General features: G+C 37.0%; 1 protein-coding gene across 1 annotated transcript in view; it reads right to left on the bottom strand.

The window, feature by feature from the left end:
• The window catches only part of LOC126367488 (uncharacterized), a 476,961-nt gene that overhangs the window by 173,660 nt on the left and 286,427 nt on the right, over window positions 1-16,874 (bottom strand). The window lies entirely within an intron of this gene.

Raw genomic sequence — 16,874 nt, 5'->3', positions numbered from 1 at the left:
CATGTAATAAGGGGCGAGCCTATTGCCATTAACTGGACACTCATCCTGGAAATTACGTGATGTCCGAGTGGAAAAAGTGGACCTGTTACATGCTCGGGTATGGAATGGTCTGTAATTGTACACAAAATGCACTTACGGGGTGTAAACAACGAATTGATGCATAAACAATCTTCTTCTTTGCGAGTCGATGGCGATCGATACTAAATTTTTGGTGTGCGTCAAGCTAGCGGCCTCAAAAAAAAAAATGGGCACGAAAAAATAATTTGACCATACCAAAAAATAGTACTCTTATTGAAAAAAATAGTACCTGTTGTAAAAAAATTAGTACCATCACGGTTCTGGATTTATAGCCATGTTTTATTGCACTTGCTAGCTTGACGGTGAGCGAAATTTGGCGAGAGTTAACGACAAGGTCTTTCGCTTTGATTTAAACGCCAAAAAATAGTACCGAAATAGTACTTACCCCCTGCAAAATACCGAAATGAGTACTTCAACGGTTCCAAAGTTATAAAGGCAGTTCTTTGATCCCGCTGGCTTGACGTTTTGAAAATACCTATTATCTAGGGAACGCTTGCATACTTCAGTTTGTAACTAATGTCAATAAACTCGTATGAAATAGTACTTCCTACCATCATAATTTTGATCCGATTCTCTTTCTAGAAATATGTTAAAAAATCATCATAACCTATGCCATACATTTGTTGTTGATACAGTCACGTAGACAATTACATAACCTCACAATTTATTCGTAAGTATTGCCATCGCCAGTATTGCCATTTTGGAGGTCTACCCTACCATTTCTTTGCACTTCAGAGTGTTGCTATTACAAAAAATTGCTATTGCATACACCCACACTCAAAGAGTTTCAACAATGATATTACTTGCATCTGACAACCCTGGCACTTCACCAATTTTTACCCAAAAATGGGGAAAAAATACTAAAATCTGACAACATTCTTCTTGAGCATGTGTAATAATTTTGTTCGCGACTGTACCTGTCTTGATAAATGTATGACATAGGTTATAATGACTTTTTGACATATTTCTACAAAGAGAATCAGGTCCAAATTATGATGGTAGGGAGTACTATTTCATACGAGTTTATTGACATTAGTTACAAACTGAAGTATGCAAGCGTTCCCTAGATAATAGGTATTTTCAAAACGTCAAGCCAGCGGGATCAAAGAACTGCCTTTATAACTTTGGAACCGTTGAAGTACTCATTTCGGTATTTTGCAGGGGGTAAGTACTATTTCGGTACTATTTTTTGGCGTTTAAATCAAAGCGAAAGACCTTGTCGTTAACTCTCGCCAAATTTCGCTCACCGTCAAGCTAGCAAGTGCAATAAAACATGGCTATAAATCCAGAACCGTGATGGTACTAATTTTTTTACAACAGGTACTATTTTTTTCAATAAGAGTACTATTTTTTGGTATGGTCAAATTATTTTTTCGTGCCCATTTTTTTTTTTGAGGCCGCTAGCTTGACGCACACAATTTTTGCTGACCAATAATTGGCCACGCTTACGGCATTGTCAGTGGCTTCGTAAAGGTCTTTAATAGTGCAGGTGTTAGGGCACTTAGGACAGCACAAAAGGTAAGCCATAGTTTGTGGTGATACAATTAAACAATTAAAACACCCGAAACATCTTTCAACCTCATCAGTCCAGTTTTCTATATTCATCAAATCATCAGTATTCAATACATCACATATACACATACATTGTCAATATTGGAGATGTCCTTAGAAAATGTTTAGTACGATCTGCTATGAACCGGCGTGCGTGTATGAAACGATTGATGAATGTGGAGGAAGCAAGAGAAGTGTATCAGGATCGAAACAAATGGAATTCCATAGTCTCTGCTTACCCCGGTGGGAAATAGGCAAGAGTGTATATAATATATGTCATCATAGAGCCACGCTCTTGTCCATTCTTGTCTATCAAAGGTTAGGTTAATGTCGTGCATGTCTTATAAGGAAGTTAAAGAACTAATTCTTTAACTTCCTTATAAGACACGCACGACATTTTATATGTTTGTATGTATGCATGTATCACTATCAAATAAGAATCTACCTATCATCATCTACATGTCCCGAGACATCCCTCCATGCTCTTGTGTCAGCAAGACGCCATACTTGGCTAGGCCACAAATTGTTCTGGCGGTAGGGTTCGCCGCAGACCGTGCGAAGTTCCCTCTACCGTCAGTTATTACGTGCAATTAGGACTTACACGACGCACGGCACTAATCTTGCGCCAACTTCGGCAGGTATGGGCAAAATAGTTCCCTCTAATTGCTGCGGTGGCTTGCATTTTGAATGTAAGGTATTAACCCTTCTGTAACCTAAATGGTATAGGCTACGCGAGGTTAATACTGAGAGTTTTGTACCTAAATACCAATGCAGTCTGTTTTAGTTTAGCCTGTTATTTTTGCAGTTGGTATATAAGGTTTCGCTTTTAAACCATCATCATCATCATCAATGTAAGAGCCACGCTCTTGTCGGTGCAGCATTTTCCATGCTACTTTTTTTTAAACCATAGATGACGAATAAAATAAAGCTAATATAACATTAAACAAGTAACCACAATGAAAGAATAATTAAAACTCATCATCATCATTGACCACTACATCTTGACAGATGATGGTAACAGTGGCTGTGTAGCTGTCACGTTTTGCTGCAGGATCTCTTGTGACTTATCAAGCCAATACCAGCAGGGCACCTTTTGCCGCATTTCACACAAATAAAACGTGAGTCGGGGGGAGGAACAGTGGTGTGACTTAATACTACATGCTCGTGACCACGAGCATTAATATGTATACACTTTGGTACCATGTCACATTAACTTTTTTGGCAAATTGAACTGTAAGTCTCACCAAATGTCAAATATGTTAGTACGATACAGTCCTAGAGTGGATCCATTATATTGCTCATGACTGTACATTAATAAGTACCTAGACACTTCAATCATGGACCTAGCTAGATTTTAAGCGATTCTCGCGAAACATGCTTTCTGTTTTGGATGCTCGGTCAATTTCCAAAGAAAATCCAGGCATACATTCGAACATCTTCGTACGATTAACCATTCACATTAATATTTCGGCGAAGCCTCACGGCTGGCAGTCAATAATTCAAATGGGAGCCCCCAAATCACAGTGGCAACCCAGCAATCATTGGAACATTTACCCTTGCATGTTTGATGAGACTAAATGCTTCCAGTTTTCCCATGTGACGATCACTAGTAATTAACCTCATATTTTGATCAAACGTGTACGGAGGGATTGTATTTGTAAAGGATCGACTGAGACGTATAATTATCGACTAGTGTTGTCGACAATTATAAATTCAGGGTAGATATTTCCTTTCCAAGTTTTCATTGTGAAGTTACGAACTGCGAACGAAATTGTAGTGCTCTGCACCTCAATAAATAAAGTAGGCGGTCGGGAAATGTAAGCCGTAATTAAACGCTGACGCTAAGTTATTTCGGAGTAGTGATTTGAGTACTTTTGAGTTGAACTGTATTTTCAATTATAGGTTGGTCCCGGTTCCTACTTTCTGATTTAAGTACCTAGTCGTCACATGAGTCTTTGGCGGCTCAATAATAACCCTGACACGGATTCTGAGGTATGTAATCCACCTAACAACCCGCACGATAGAAGTATAATAATTATAGTATTTTGTTAGATAGGCTAAGTACGGTCTCTGTGATCCAGTGGTTGAGCGTTGGGCTCACGATCCGGAGGTACCGGGTTCGAATCCCGATGGGGACATATCACAAAAATCAGTGTGTGATCCCTAGTTTGGTTAGGACATTACAGGATGATCACCTGATTGTTCGAAACTAAGATGATTCGTGCTTCGGCGGGCATGTTAAGCTGTTGGTCCCGGTTACTATTTACTGATGTAAGTAATCGTTACATACTGACACCAGGGTTGATGAGGTTGGTAATTCACTTCACAACCCACACGATAAAAAGAAGAAGTAGTTAATGCCATCTACGGGAAATCGACAAAAAGTCACGTCAAAAAAAAGCTGGCAGTGCCGAAATCACACAGCTCTACGGCCTATTCTCGCTTAAATAAGAAAATAAATTGTGCAGTTGCAATGGCGCTGAAATCGGAAATACTCAGTGCAAGCACATGGTTTCGGCTGTCACGAAACTTTTTTCATTAGAAACTCAGCCAGAAGTGGCAGAATTCCCGCCGATATTATGTGCATACATTTTCACCGCAGACCGTAATTACTGTTCCTAAATGATTTCAGTTGCATTTCACATGCTACTGTTATAAAATTAGTGCGAAATACGGCTATTTCAAGCATTTTAATGGCTTGCCGTCTCTTGTCAGCCAATAACCTTCCGCCGTGGTACTAGGTGGTAGAATTATGAATTAGGTATTTGACTAGGTCAAAGATGAATTATAAAATGCTAATCTAGAACTAATCTAGAACAGCCTCCGTGGTCTAGTGGTTAGAGCGTTAGGCTCATGATCTGGAGGTCCGGGTTCGATTCCCGATGGGGACATTGTCGAAATCACTTTGTGAGACTGTCCTTTGTTTGGTAAGGACTTTTCAGGTTTGAATCACCTGATTGTCCGAAAAAGTAAGATGATTCCGTGCTTCGGAGGGCACGTTAAGCCGTTGGTCCCGGCTATTAGCCGTAAAAACACCTCCACCAACTCGCAGTGGAGCAGCGTGGTGGAGTATGCTCCATACCCCCTCCGGTTGATTAAGGGGAGGCCTGTGCCCAGCAGTGGGACGTATATGGGCAGTTTATAATCTAGAACTAGAAGCCAGTCTAAAATGCTCATAAGTCAATCTCTTTTAACTATAATTAATCATCCTCTTGCCCTTATTCCATTCTATGCGGTCGACACAACATGTATTCCTCTTCCATTCATTTCTATCAGTAATCATCTCAATAATCACACCTTTCACACACATATCCTTTACACAATCCATCTACACTTTCTTGGTTTTTCTTTTTTTAACTATAATGACACACGTCCGTTAAGCTGTTGGTTCCGGCTATTAGCTGTCAAAACACCTCCACTAACCCGCAGTGGAGCAGCGTGGTGGAGTATGCTCTATACCCCCTCCGATTGATTGAGGGGAGGCCTGTGTCCAGCAGTGGGACGTATATAGTCTGTTTATGAACTGTAATAATATTTATCATGATAATTCTTGAAAGCTAAGTAATAAAATGAAGTGCGTTAAATATAAGTTGAGTACCTACGACATTTACTGACGTCACTTTCTTGATAACGTCACACGGCAGTAGCCATATAAATTCTGACTTGTTTATTAAATTTTACTTGTAAATTACTTGCCTACTTTGCTTGTCTTCCCGGGCATGTCGTTTATTCCGACAGAGGGAACATGACAGACAGTGGCTACAAGTTGTCTCAGGTTACTTGTGGTTCTGCTCACCCCACTAGTGATTAGGGGCGTGAGTTTACTGTTGTATGTATGTACATAAGTACAAACAATACGACCAGATGGTGTATCTATGCAAGTCGTAAAAATATATTATCTACAGATACCGAGCCTTATGAGAAAGGTTTATTAATCAATCGTAAAACCAAATTGTAGGGGAACCTAGGGGGATGGCAACCAATGATGTAATTAAGCTGTAAATCATGCAAAGATTAAAATAATAGATGTCAAAACGTATCTAATAAAATTTAACAAAAAAAAACACAATATGGAATAATACCTAACTAACGTTAAAATAATTATTAAACTAGGTACTTACTTAAGTTTTGGTTAGGTTAAACTCAGCGGACAAAATATAAATATGTTTTATGGAAGAAGCAAAACTTGCTTTACTTCCCGCCAAGTGGATAAATTATAGCCATTTATAATTGACAGTTATAATTATTAAAACGCTCATAATAAGCACGAGTAACACGTTCAGAAAGTAAAGAGACAAAAATGTAAGTGTACATAAAATACAATTATCTTCGTCCCTTAAAAAAATACGAGTAATTTTGTAGACTTCTGCGTTAGATATTAAGAATACTTATATCATAATTTTGTGAGTTTTCGACACGCTTACACAATAGAGCCAAATGCATTATTAGCTGCGTTTCCCTTATCTGTATTTTTATTTATTTATTTAGGTACACGTATAAAATATGTACATATTTTATATGCCAATATGTCCTAAAACTTTACTTGTCACGGCATACGACCACATTCTATCACAAACAAAACATCAATTAAACAAACATTCTTCTTCTTATCGTGTGCGTTGTGAGGGGGAATACCAGCCTCATCAACCCTGGCGTCAGGGTTATGATTGAGCCGCCAAAGGCCCCTGACATGGCTCATGTACCGATTACTCACTTACATCAGTAAATAGTAACCGGGACCAACTGCTTAACGTGCCTTCCGAAGCACGGATCATCTTACTTTCGGACAATCAGGTGATCAGTCTGTAATGTCCTAACCAAACTAGGGATCACAAAGTGATTTTTGTGATATCTCCCCACCGGGATTCGAACCCGGGACCTCCGGATCGTGAGTCCAACGCTCAACCACTGGACCACAGAGGCCGTTGGAAACAAACATTTATAAATACATACACACATCACACACACACACACAACACACGTCGTCACCACCCGTTGTCGTCGTCGTCGTAATATATTTTTTTTTATTCTAAACATTCGAAAGAATTTCAGAGAATTATAACTTTTTTCTTGTTTCATACTCTTTAGAGCGTGATTTTTCCGTAGTCGGGTTTTAGTTTTTAAACTTATATTTTTATGGCCGCAACTTTTACGTCTAGGCCGAAACCCGATGATCTTCTTTTTACAAAATATAAATGTACTTTTTACAAAATATAAGTACATTACAAAAAATCTTATTTACCCAACATGAAGAAACCAAAAAAAAACTTGTCGAGCTATTTAAGAAGTTTCTTAATATCAACAGGAGTTTGGACATATCGATCGATGCCACCTGCCGGCTACGGATTTATGCTCCAAGTTTTTACTACTTTTTAAAAGCACGCTCCGTCCCTCAGATTATCTCATCCTTTATAGCTTTATTTACCTATTTTACATGCTACTTTTTAACGTACCATTTTGTGGTTTAATTACTTTCGTCTGATGGCATTACTGTGTAGGTAAGAGTGGAAATAAAATTTTGTTTGTCTGGTGAGCGGAAAGCTATTTTGTTGGTACCTTGGGTAAGCTAATACGTTGTTACTTGGAAGCAAAACTACCCGGTCTATGAGACACCGTATTAGATAATGTTGAAATTGAAACTGTTCTAAAACTTAGTAACTTTTAAAACTCAGAATTTACCTTTGAACAGTTTTAAGATAGGCATTTAAACAGAAACTTTGTAAAAATTATAAGACTAGTGATTATCTAGAAGATATGAATGCATGGGATTAACTGTCTGGGAACTGATATTAGGCAGCCAAATTACTAAATTGTATAACAATATTTTATGTTTATTTTTAAAAGAAGGTCTAGGGCCCTATGCCGAGGTTTTTCTTATAGCTTCTTTTCCCCGGCAGTTTTTGAGAAGCTGCGATAGTTTTAGGCGGAAAATTGACGATTCAAAGTGTAACTATGTTACCTACTGAAGAAAGATATTTTTGAATTGAATTTGACTTATTACCGTGGGTTTATGTATGTATCCTTCCAGGTATTTAATAGAGTCGATATAATTAGCCGCTCTACACACACATACATACATAACATCACGCCTTTTTCCCGTTGGGATAGGCAGAGACCACAGAATTCCACTGTCATCAAAGACTTCATGAACCACCACCGGTTTAGAGTATTCTTGATCTGACCCTTCTTTAAACCATCCTAATCCGATCTCGGTACGGTCACGAGTACTGATATGTATACTCTTTGATACCATGTCACATTAACTTTTTTAACAAGTCAAACCGTAAGTCTCATTAAATGTCAACTGTGATAGTGCGACAGGGTTCTAAAGTGGGTACATGATATTACTCATGACTGTACGCCTAGGCCTTCTTTTTACCCGACTAAAACTGAAACCCGACTACGGAAAAATGATGCTTTAAAAGGGATGAAACAAGAAAATTGGTATGTTTCTCTAGAGACGTTTAGAAGATAGCCGTCGTGGTAAGCTAACTTTTAAGACAGATTGGCATACGACCACGGGTATCGGCTAAACGTCGAATATCCAATTTTTTAGAGCTTCATTTTTCCGTGGTCGGGTTTTAGTTTTCAAACTTATATTTTTACCACTTACACTATCTACATCATGGACGTTTTATCTAGTAGGTAATATTTACGTATATGGGTCGTTCTTCTTTTTTTATCGACAATGATCTGTCCTTCGCTCTGATATGTTATATGTTTTAGAATTTTATTTTATCTTTCCATTGTACAAAAATATAGTATTTCGAAAGCGAAATACTAATCGGTTCCTCGATTAGTGACGTAACGTTAACGTAGCTTGGTTGTTTTTCACAAAATTCTGTGACAGAGTGGTAAATCCAAATGCTGTCTCCGATGAAAACCCACTCTTAGCGCCTGCAAAGAAAAGTATATTACTTACCAAGATAAAGAGAAACACTAAATAGTCCTCTACAGACCCATCTTTATATGATATTTTAAAATATTTATTGCCGTTATAATGTAAAAGATGTTAAATCCGATATATCGAGAAAATGACTTTTTATTGTTGATAAAAAAGAAGACCCATTTCAAAACAGTTCAGTGAAAGTTGTAGGTACAGTATCTAAATAATCCTCTGAACTTGGAAACTGTAAAAGTTACGAATAACAACTTGCACGTAAAAGGGAAACGGACCAAAATAGTTGTGTAAAAATATACACAGTCGGGCACCGGTCGGGTAGGGTGAATGTGCCTGTTTTTGACACTCCGCAATTAGGGGCGCTGTCCAGTAGACGCTTACCGGAATGTTAATTAAATTTGTCACTCGAAGAACCCAACTTTGCCCATTTTCTACTTATGTTGGCGAATCTTCTATTGGTTTTGGAAGTTTCTCTATGCCTTATTAATTTCGAATATATTTTTGCATTTGTACAATTTTAATGTCGGTTAGATGAGATTTTAATACATATGTTTGCTACCTAAGTAGGTACCTAACCACTTAGCTACCTAAGTTCTTATTTAACAATATATCTAATAAATTACTTATTTAAGAATTAAGTTACTTGGTAAACCTAGAAGCGATTACATGCCTTCTATGAAATAGGTATAAAGCCCAGGTTTGACGAACATGAGAGAGGTTAAATTATTATTTATAATAATTCACGATTCTCATTTTTAAGAAGCTTGCGTGTATAATGTAAAGATGTAAATATAAAACCGAAAGCAAAAACAGAGCCTACAAGAATGGTGCGCCTGAGGCACTTGTGAGACTGCTTTTTCTTAAAATTTCAATGTAATAGAACAGAGAAAAGCGTGGAGTGGTTTCACAACTCTAGTACGATTGCTTTATGTGAAACGGTTGTCAATGTGAGAAGACGTGTTATAATAATTTATTGATAAGTAGCAAATCCTAGTTAACCTAACAATAACACAACTTAAGAATACCTTAACAACTTAAAGAGTATCTTCACTTTTGAATATACACAGATAGAGGATACGACACTTACTTAAAAGAAAAAGTTTTATGTTTAATTTATTGTTTTTTTTTATTGTGTATGTTGACGTCTCTATCCCTTCTCTTTCCTACTCACGTAGCAATTTTAGGGCGATTATTTTAAAACGTTATTCCTGCTGCCTATTTATTACGTCTTATCTTACCTCCACGTAAATTAAAGGGAGACAACTCTGTCGCCTTCGGGTACCCACTTATACTTACTCCCGAAAAGTACATAGAATACGACTTGATTACTCTTAATTGTGTTTTAAAATATTCACGTCTTTTTATCTGTCAGTTAATTTCATACTAAAGGTTGCATGTATTTCTGTACGTATTACCTATGTTGCTAAGTCTTTAACATATATTTGTAGTAATACATTTTAGAGATTTCCCTCCATTTCATTAGATAACTTTGAGAGTATAATTAAATATATTTATTTATAGGGATTAAAACACGAATCATGCATGAAGAACTTTGAGTACATTCGTTATTATTCGAATTATACTTTCACTACTCTCAGCAGATGTCGTATCGTATATGCCTCGTATATATTTTTTACTTATAAATTGTTATTATAGGAAGCTAAAAATTGGTACACAAACTCTTTGTTACCAACGAAAACTAGCTGCCTTATTTTTTGAATCGTAATTGTTATTATTATTTTAAAATTATTTTTAATATTGTGTGTTCTTACAATTGAAGTTGAATGGAATGTATTTGTTTCTGTATTTTAATTTGTGTCTAACAAACACATATCGTAATTATGAAGTACCTAATATACTACATTAGTATAATTAGTAAAGTTATTTAAGTATACTTATGTAGTTATAAATATACTAGTAAGTATTATGAATAGGTAACAAGGATAACTTGTTGTTTACTCTCTCAGTCGGAGTTACTTAAAATTATCCACTCTCTTGAATCATAACTGCATAGCACTCAATTCAAATTAGACCGACTGCAATAAAGGAGAATGAGTTTTTTTACGAACAGACAAGCGTTGTTTTTATTAGTCGGGGAAATTTGGTCGTGCCCAATTCTGATTAGTTCATTTGTAGGGAGAATTTATTATGATTTCTTTTCCGTTTATTTCCTTCTCAACTTTTTTTGTATATTTTGATGTTGGGGCGCCGTTGTCCGCCATTTTACGTGAGTTCAGTCGTCGTTGTGATTATGATAAGGTATAAGTGATCCTATAAAGGTTCCGTTTTTACCTTTTGAGGTTCAGAACCCTAAAAAGTGCATGAGTGCAATTATTCTATTTAAATCATGTATTTAAATGTTTTTTTGTTTTTATAGTACTTATCCGTGTTTAGGGAAACTCGCAAAGAGAAAATTTAAATCGAAAAAACATCTGACTCGGAGGGGACTTAAAGAGCTGTGGGTTCAAGTCCCGTCCGGGTCAGATTTATTTTTAGATTTAAATCTTGTATTTAGTAGGGTAACAAAATAGTTCAAAACTAAACACACAAATATCACAAAGAAACACTGACAAATAAAGAAACTCAAAATCATCCTTTATATTCCATAAACTCCGTTGAGAAAACAGCTTTATTGAATTATAATACAGGCTGCTTAAACGTAGAAAGATAATCTTCATTTATCTACGAAGAAAAAGATAACTCGACATACAAGTACCTAAATAAGCCATAATATGTTAAGCCTTCATATCCATTTATATTATCCTCTATCATTGAGGCGAACAGATTGTAACGAATACAGACTAATTCGCCCTCCGGTAATGTTAATAATAAACAAATAATAAGAACAAAAGTAGGCACTCAATCAGGGAATAATGTGGTAGAAGATTAGATAAAACTGAGTAAACTTAGTAAGACAAGAAGCAATAAATCTCTCCATAGCAATTACAAGTATATGATTGGTGCAAGGGAATCGAAGGGACAATGGCTCTGTGGGGAAATACGCGACAATGGGGTCGGATTGACCCTTGCAGGCCCTCAGGTTGGCACCATTGTGAGTTGTTTCTATATTCAAATAAGACTCCTGTATTGGAAAGTGTAGTTATTTATATTTTTAGAAAAAATATTTTATCTTTTTGCCATTGACCCGTACTCCTTAGAGGGCGAACCCGTTTTATCTTTTCTTGGCATTGATTCTAGGTACAGGAGTTTCTATACCAGGATTTTAGAGAGATACATTACGTATTCAACATAATTTCGCCAGAAAAAAAAATAGCAAACGTGTATTCATACGGTTGAACTACTGTGAACTTTCTTCCCAATAGACTTACGTATATTAAATAAAGAGAAGTCATCACTAAAATAACCACGAATTTCAAGATCGCAAATAAAAAGCAAAGCCGACCACGTCTGACGGGCACTACGTGAGGGTAACTTAAGCCACCTCCAAGTTTTAAGTTATTCCTTAAAGAACTTAACTTGAAAACTCCCAACTTCTGAGTATTATGTAAAACTTAGTACAAGCTAAGTAAGTTGCGGTCGCGTCAAAAATGCCATCATCCTTTACGGGTCTGTTTTTACCTAATCTAGTTAGCATCGACTTATAATATGAAAGCTAATAAGCGCCATTTTTAAAATCACATTCTAATATGATTATCTTAAAAAAAAACTCGATTTTATTCAATGAATTTAGTTCCGGGTAAAACTGAAACTACATTTTTTTATTGATTCTCTTCTTCTTCTTCTATCGTGTGGGTTGGTGTCTGGGTTATTATTGAGCCGCTATAGGCCCCTGACATGACTCATGTAACGACTACATACTTACATCAGTAAGCAGTAACCGGGACCAACGGCTTAACGTCCCTTTCGAAGCACGGATCATCTTACTTTTGGACAATCAGGTGATCAGCCTGTAATTTGTCCCCACCGGGATTCGAACCCGAGACCTCCGGATCGTGAGCACAACGGTCAACCACTGGACCACAGAGGCCGTTACAGGGATCGATATTAGCGTATCTGTTACGAAGATTATCGTTACCTAAAATCACATCCGAATGTCATTTATTTAGTATATTCAATAAACAGTTTTGCCAATAATATGAAAATAAAGTAGAAGGTATTATAGAAGAAATTATTTTGTTTGATGTCAAGGATTGCGGTTTGCGGGTGAAATTAAATGCCTTAAGTTTTGTACCCTTTGATTTTATCAATGGACTTTTGTTGATGCAAAGTTTTTTGGTTCATAGTATATTTGAAAGTTAAATATTTCAACATCGATGTGTGTCTAAGTTATAAAAATATTATTAGTAATACCTAAAGCTTCAAAAGAAATATTCTTCTATGCTATACTGGAAGGGAATAAATAACAACGTGTTCAGCTGTTTATCTTCCAGAGCATGTTTTAAAACTCGATGACGGAAAGGACCATTCGGTCGATAGGTATATGGGCGATGGTCTTCTTCTCGTATGGGTTGTGAAACCTATGATCGACCCGGTGTCAGGGTTACTAATGAGCCATCAAAGGTCCCTGACATGGTTCGTATAAGGACTACATGCTTACTTAAATAAACAGTGGTGCTAATTCCTGTAAATACCATCTAATTTTATTTTCAGTTATATCTGTCATTATGAAAAGGAAAGGGACGGGTAATCGACAAGCAAAAAATTTATGGAACACACGTCAATTTTAAACAAAAATCTAAAACAACCGTCTAAAAATTTTACATTGGCCAATAACCCGACAGATTTAAGTTGACAGCACACGTCAAACGGTTTGCACACTAGCGAGATACCTTTTTGATTCGCCCGGGTTATTCATTAATTTACTCATTCTTCGTAAAATTAAGAGCTGTCAATCATCCGTCCCTTTCCTTTTCGGCGGATAAGAAAATGACAGGTATAACTTAAAGTAAAATTAGGTGGTGTCTGCAGGAATCGGGGCCAGCATTCGAGACCGACTGCTTAACGACATGGACTGAGACACCTACTGCCATAATTAGGTATGGTTTTCATATCCTAGGATTTTGTATCTAATGTGGTCGCTCGTTGTTTCATGATTAGGTACATATGGCTTTTCCTGCCTAATTAGGAATCGCGGGCGTAGCAAGTATGTTTGTGTACGTGTCAAAAGAAACAGGCCTAAAATTTTCCAGTTACAAACTCAACAAAAGATGAAGTATCACGGCATGACATTTCGTATAGGCACCTACGTCTCATTCTTACAAAACATGTCGATAAATAAGTTAGGTGAAAAGGCTAATTGTTCCTGATGAGATCCTGAAGGTGTAACTTTATAATTGACGTCGGAAGTCAGTGTTCATTGGAGACAGAACAATACAGAGGTGACACACATACAAATACATTACAGAAACACAATTTATTTGTTGTCACTTCTCAATGGAAAATATTCTCTTCTCGTCTAGCGTATCGAAGCGAATGGCTTGAAGCGTATTTCTTTACTACATAACATCGTTAAAAGTTTAAATATCTTTCTATACTTAATAAGTAGTAAGTAGTATGTACATAATTAACATAGACAACCTATATACGTCCCACTGCTGCGCACAGGGCTCCTCTCAATGAACCGTAGGGGGTATGGAGCTTACTCCACCACGCTGCTCCACTGAGGGTTGATGAATGTGTTTTTACGGCTAATAGCCGAGACCAACGGCTTAACGTGCCCTCCGAAGCACGCAATCATCTTACTTTTTCAGACAATCAGGTGATTCAAGCCCGAAAAGTCCTTACTAAACAAAGTCCAGTCTAACAAAGTGATTTCGACAATGTCCCCATCGGGAATTGAACCCGGAGCTCCAGATCGTTAGCCTAACGTTCTAACCACTAGACAACAGAGGCCGTGTACCTAATTAAAGGCTTCAAATCCATGAGTATCCGAATGCAACTCGACTTACCTACTCTCTATCATAACTCATTCACACTCTTCTCTCGAGTGGATTGAGAAGTGAATTACCAACCTCATCAACCCTGGTGTCAGGGTTACTATTGAGCCGCCAAAGGCCTCATAATCTATTATCTATATCTATACTATATCATAATCTATTCATAACTCAACTATACTAACAACATAAGTTCATGATTATATTCCTAATTGGGGTAGTCAAAGGTACTTTAATATGTAGGTAAGTTATCATGATAACCTAGTGGTACTGCTGAGTAAAACTAAACGTAATACATACTTCTATACTATCGACTATAACATTACTATACTATATCATAAGTACTGTACTATCTGTTTTCTTTGTATGTTTCTTGTGTCTGTTTTATTGTGTACAAATAAATAAATAAATATTATAAGTGAGAGAGTGTATGTGTATGCCTGTCTGTTTGTTTGTCCGTCTTTCGCGGTAGAAAGCTAAAAATTGGTATGCGGACTATTTGTGACTAACAAAAAATCGAGCATAATTTTTTTTTTTGGAAATCTGCCCCCAAGCCTTTCAGAGAGGGGGTTAAATTTTATATGGGACTTTCCGCAGTTTTCAAGGTAGGCAGCTAAAAATACAGGGGAACCGCGTTACTCCGAATTTAACGCGAGCGAAGCCGCGGGCAAAAGCTAGTCTGATAATAAAAGTGATTTGTAAAGCAAAACTTTGATTGTTCCATGCTAATTATGCATCAGCAGTCACAATTACTTTCCGGCCAAGAAGTTATTGTCATTTGCGATAAATGGACAATAATTCACGTCAAAAAAAGTACTTATCATTATCGGGGTGGATAGATTCATAACTTATATGAAGACTACATGCAGCAGTTGTTACTGCTGCCGCATTTAATAAGAAGAAGAAAGAGGAAGCTTTGCTTGTGTGCTGTTCTTGGAGCGAATGCTCGTCTTTCTGGGCATGTCGTAAAATCGCGAGCGATTGTCCTTTGAAACTTGACTGGTTTTTGTTAACTATTGTTATGGGCGATATAAGCTGATGCCTATTGTCACCATAAGATTCATCATGCATCTCCTGTTACCATTGCCTACTGGCATTGTACTAACATATCCTCCAGCAGCAGCTATGTTGAGTTTATCATAGCCAGCTTACGACTTCGTATCAACAGATGCTGTAAGTTGTCTGGATTACTTGTGGCTATGCCCACCCTATTAGGGATTACGGGCGTAAATTTATGTATGTATTATTAGATAGAAAAGAATCGACTGATACATCACTGTGCTCATAAGCATCACCACACTAGCTTACGTACATTGACAGATCTAATTCTTACCGCGCATTGAGACGTTTGTAAAATGTTATCTTATTGAAATATAATCAATAATTGTATTGAACCGGTCGTTCTGTTTAATATTATAGATAATTCAATCAATCAATCAATAATACTTTATTGCACAACGACATATACACAGGACATAAACATACTAATATGCCTCAGAATTTGCCTTTCAACAAAAACTTTACAAAAAAGGTTATTATAAAGTTAGTGATTATTTAGTAGATATGAATGCATGGGATTAACTGTTTGAGAACTGATATTAGGCAGCTAAATTACTCAATTGTATACCAATATTTTATGTTTATTTTTATTTTTTTAAAGAACGTCTAGGGCCCTGTGCCGAGGTTTTTCTTGCAGCTTCTTTTCCCCGGCTATACAGGTTGTGAGAAGCTGCAGTAGTTTTAGGCGGATGAGACGTTCGTTATGTAAAAAATTACGATTCAAAGTGTAACTATGTTACCAACTGAATAAAGATATTTTTGAATTTGAATAAAAATAAACGCAATAGGCTGCCAGGAAACCTAATTATTGGATAATTATGTTTCAAAACAAAAGTCTATTCAGTTCACGTAATTATGAATACAAAGTTACATCCCAACAGAACAAACTTCCGTTACTAAAAGTAGTTTTGAAAACGAGACACTAATTTCCGGCTGACGGTCTCAGGATGGAATGCTGGTACCTACATATTGATTTGTTTATTATGTTGCTGTTGTCTTTTGTTACATGTCAAAAGCATAAATAAGTTAAGGGCCTAGTCTCCGGTTGCAGAATTCAGATTTTGAATATGTTCACCCCTCTCGGGGAGCTCCCCCGCTGACGTCACCATACCTGATGCAAATAATTGTCACCAATAATTCAGAACGACTCAATTTTGCGGAGACATAAACATATACAGCTTATACACGTCCCACTGCTGGGCACAAGCATCCCCTCAATCATTATAATAAACGTTTCTTTCTTTCTTTCAATCAACCGGAGAGGGTATGGAGCATACTCCACGCTGCTCCATTGCGGGTTGGTAGAGGTGTTTTTACGGCTAATAGCGAGACTAACGGCTTAACGTGCCCTCCGAAGCACGGAATTATCTTACTTTTTCAGACAGTCAGGT

The sequence above is a fragment of the Pectinophora gossypiella genome, chromosome 6 (genome assembly GCF_024362695.1).
Source record: "Pectinophora gossypiella chromosome 6, ilPecGoss1.1, whole genome shotgun sequence".
NCBI classification, from domain to species: domain Eukaryota; kingdom Metazoa; phylum Arthropoda; class Insecta; order Lepidoptera; family Gelechiidae; genus Pectinophora; species Pectinophora gossypiella.
Note: the sequence above shows the minus strand (reverse complement) of the source record. Positions and strands in the feature narration are given on the sequence as shown.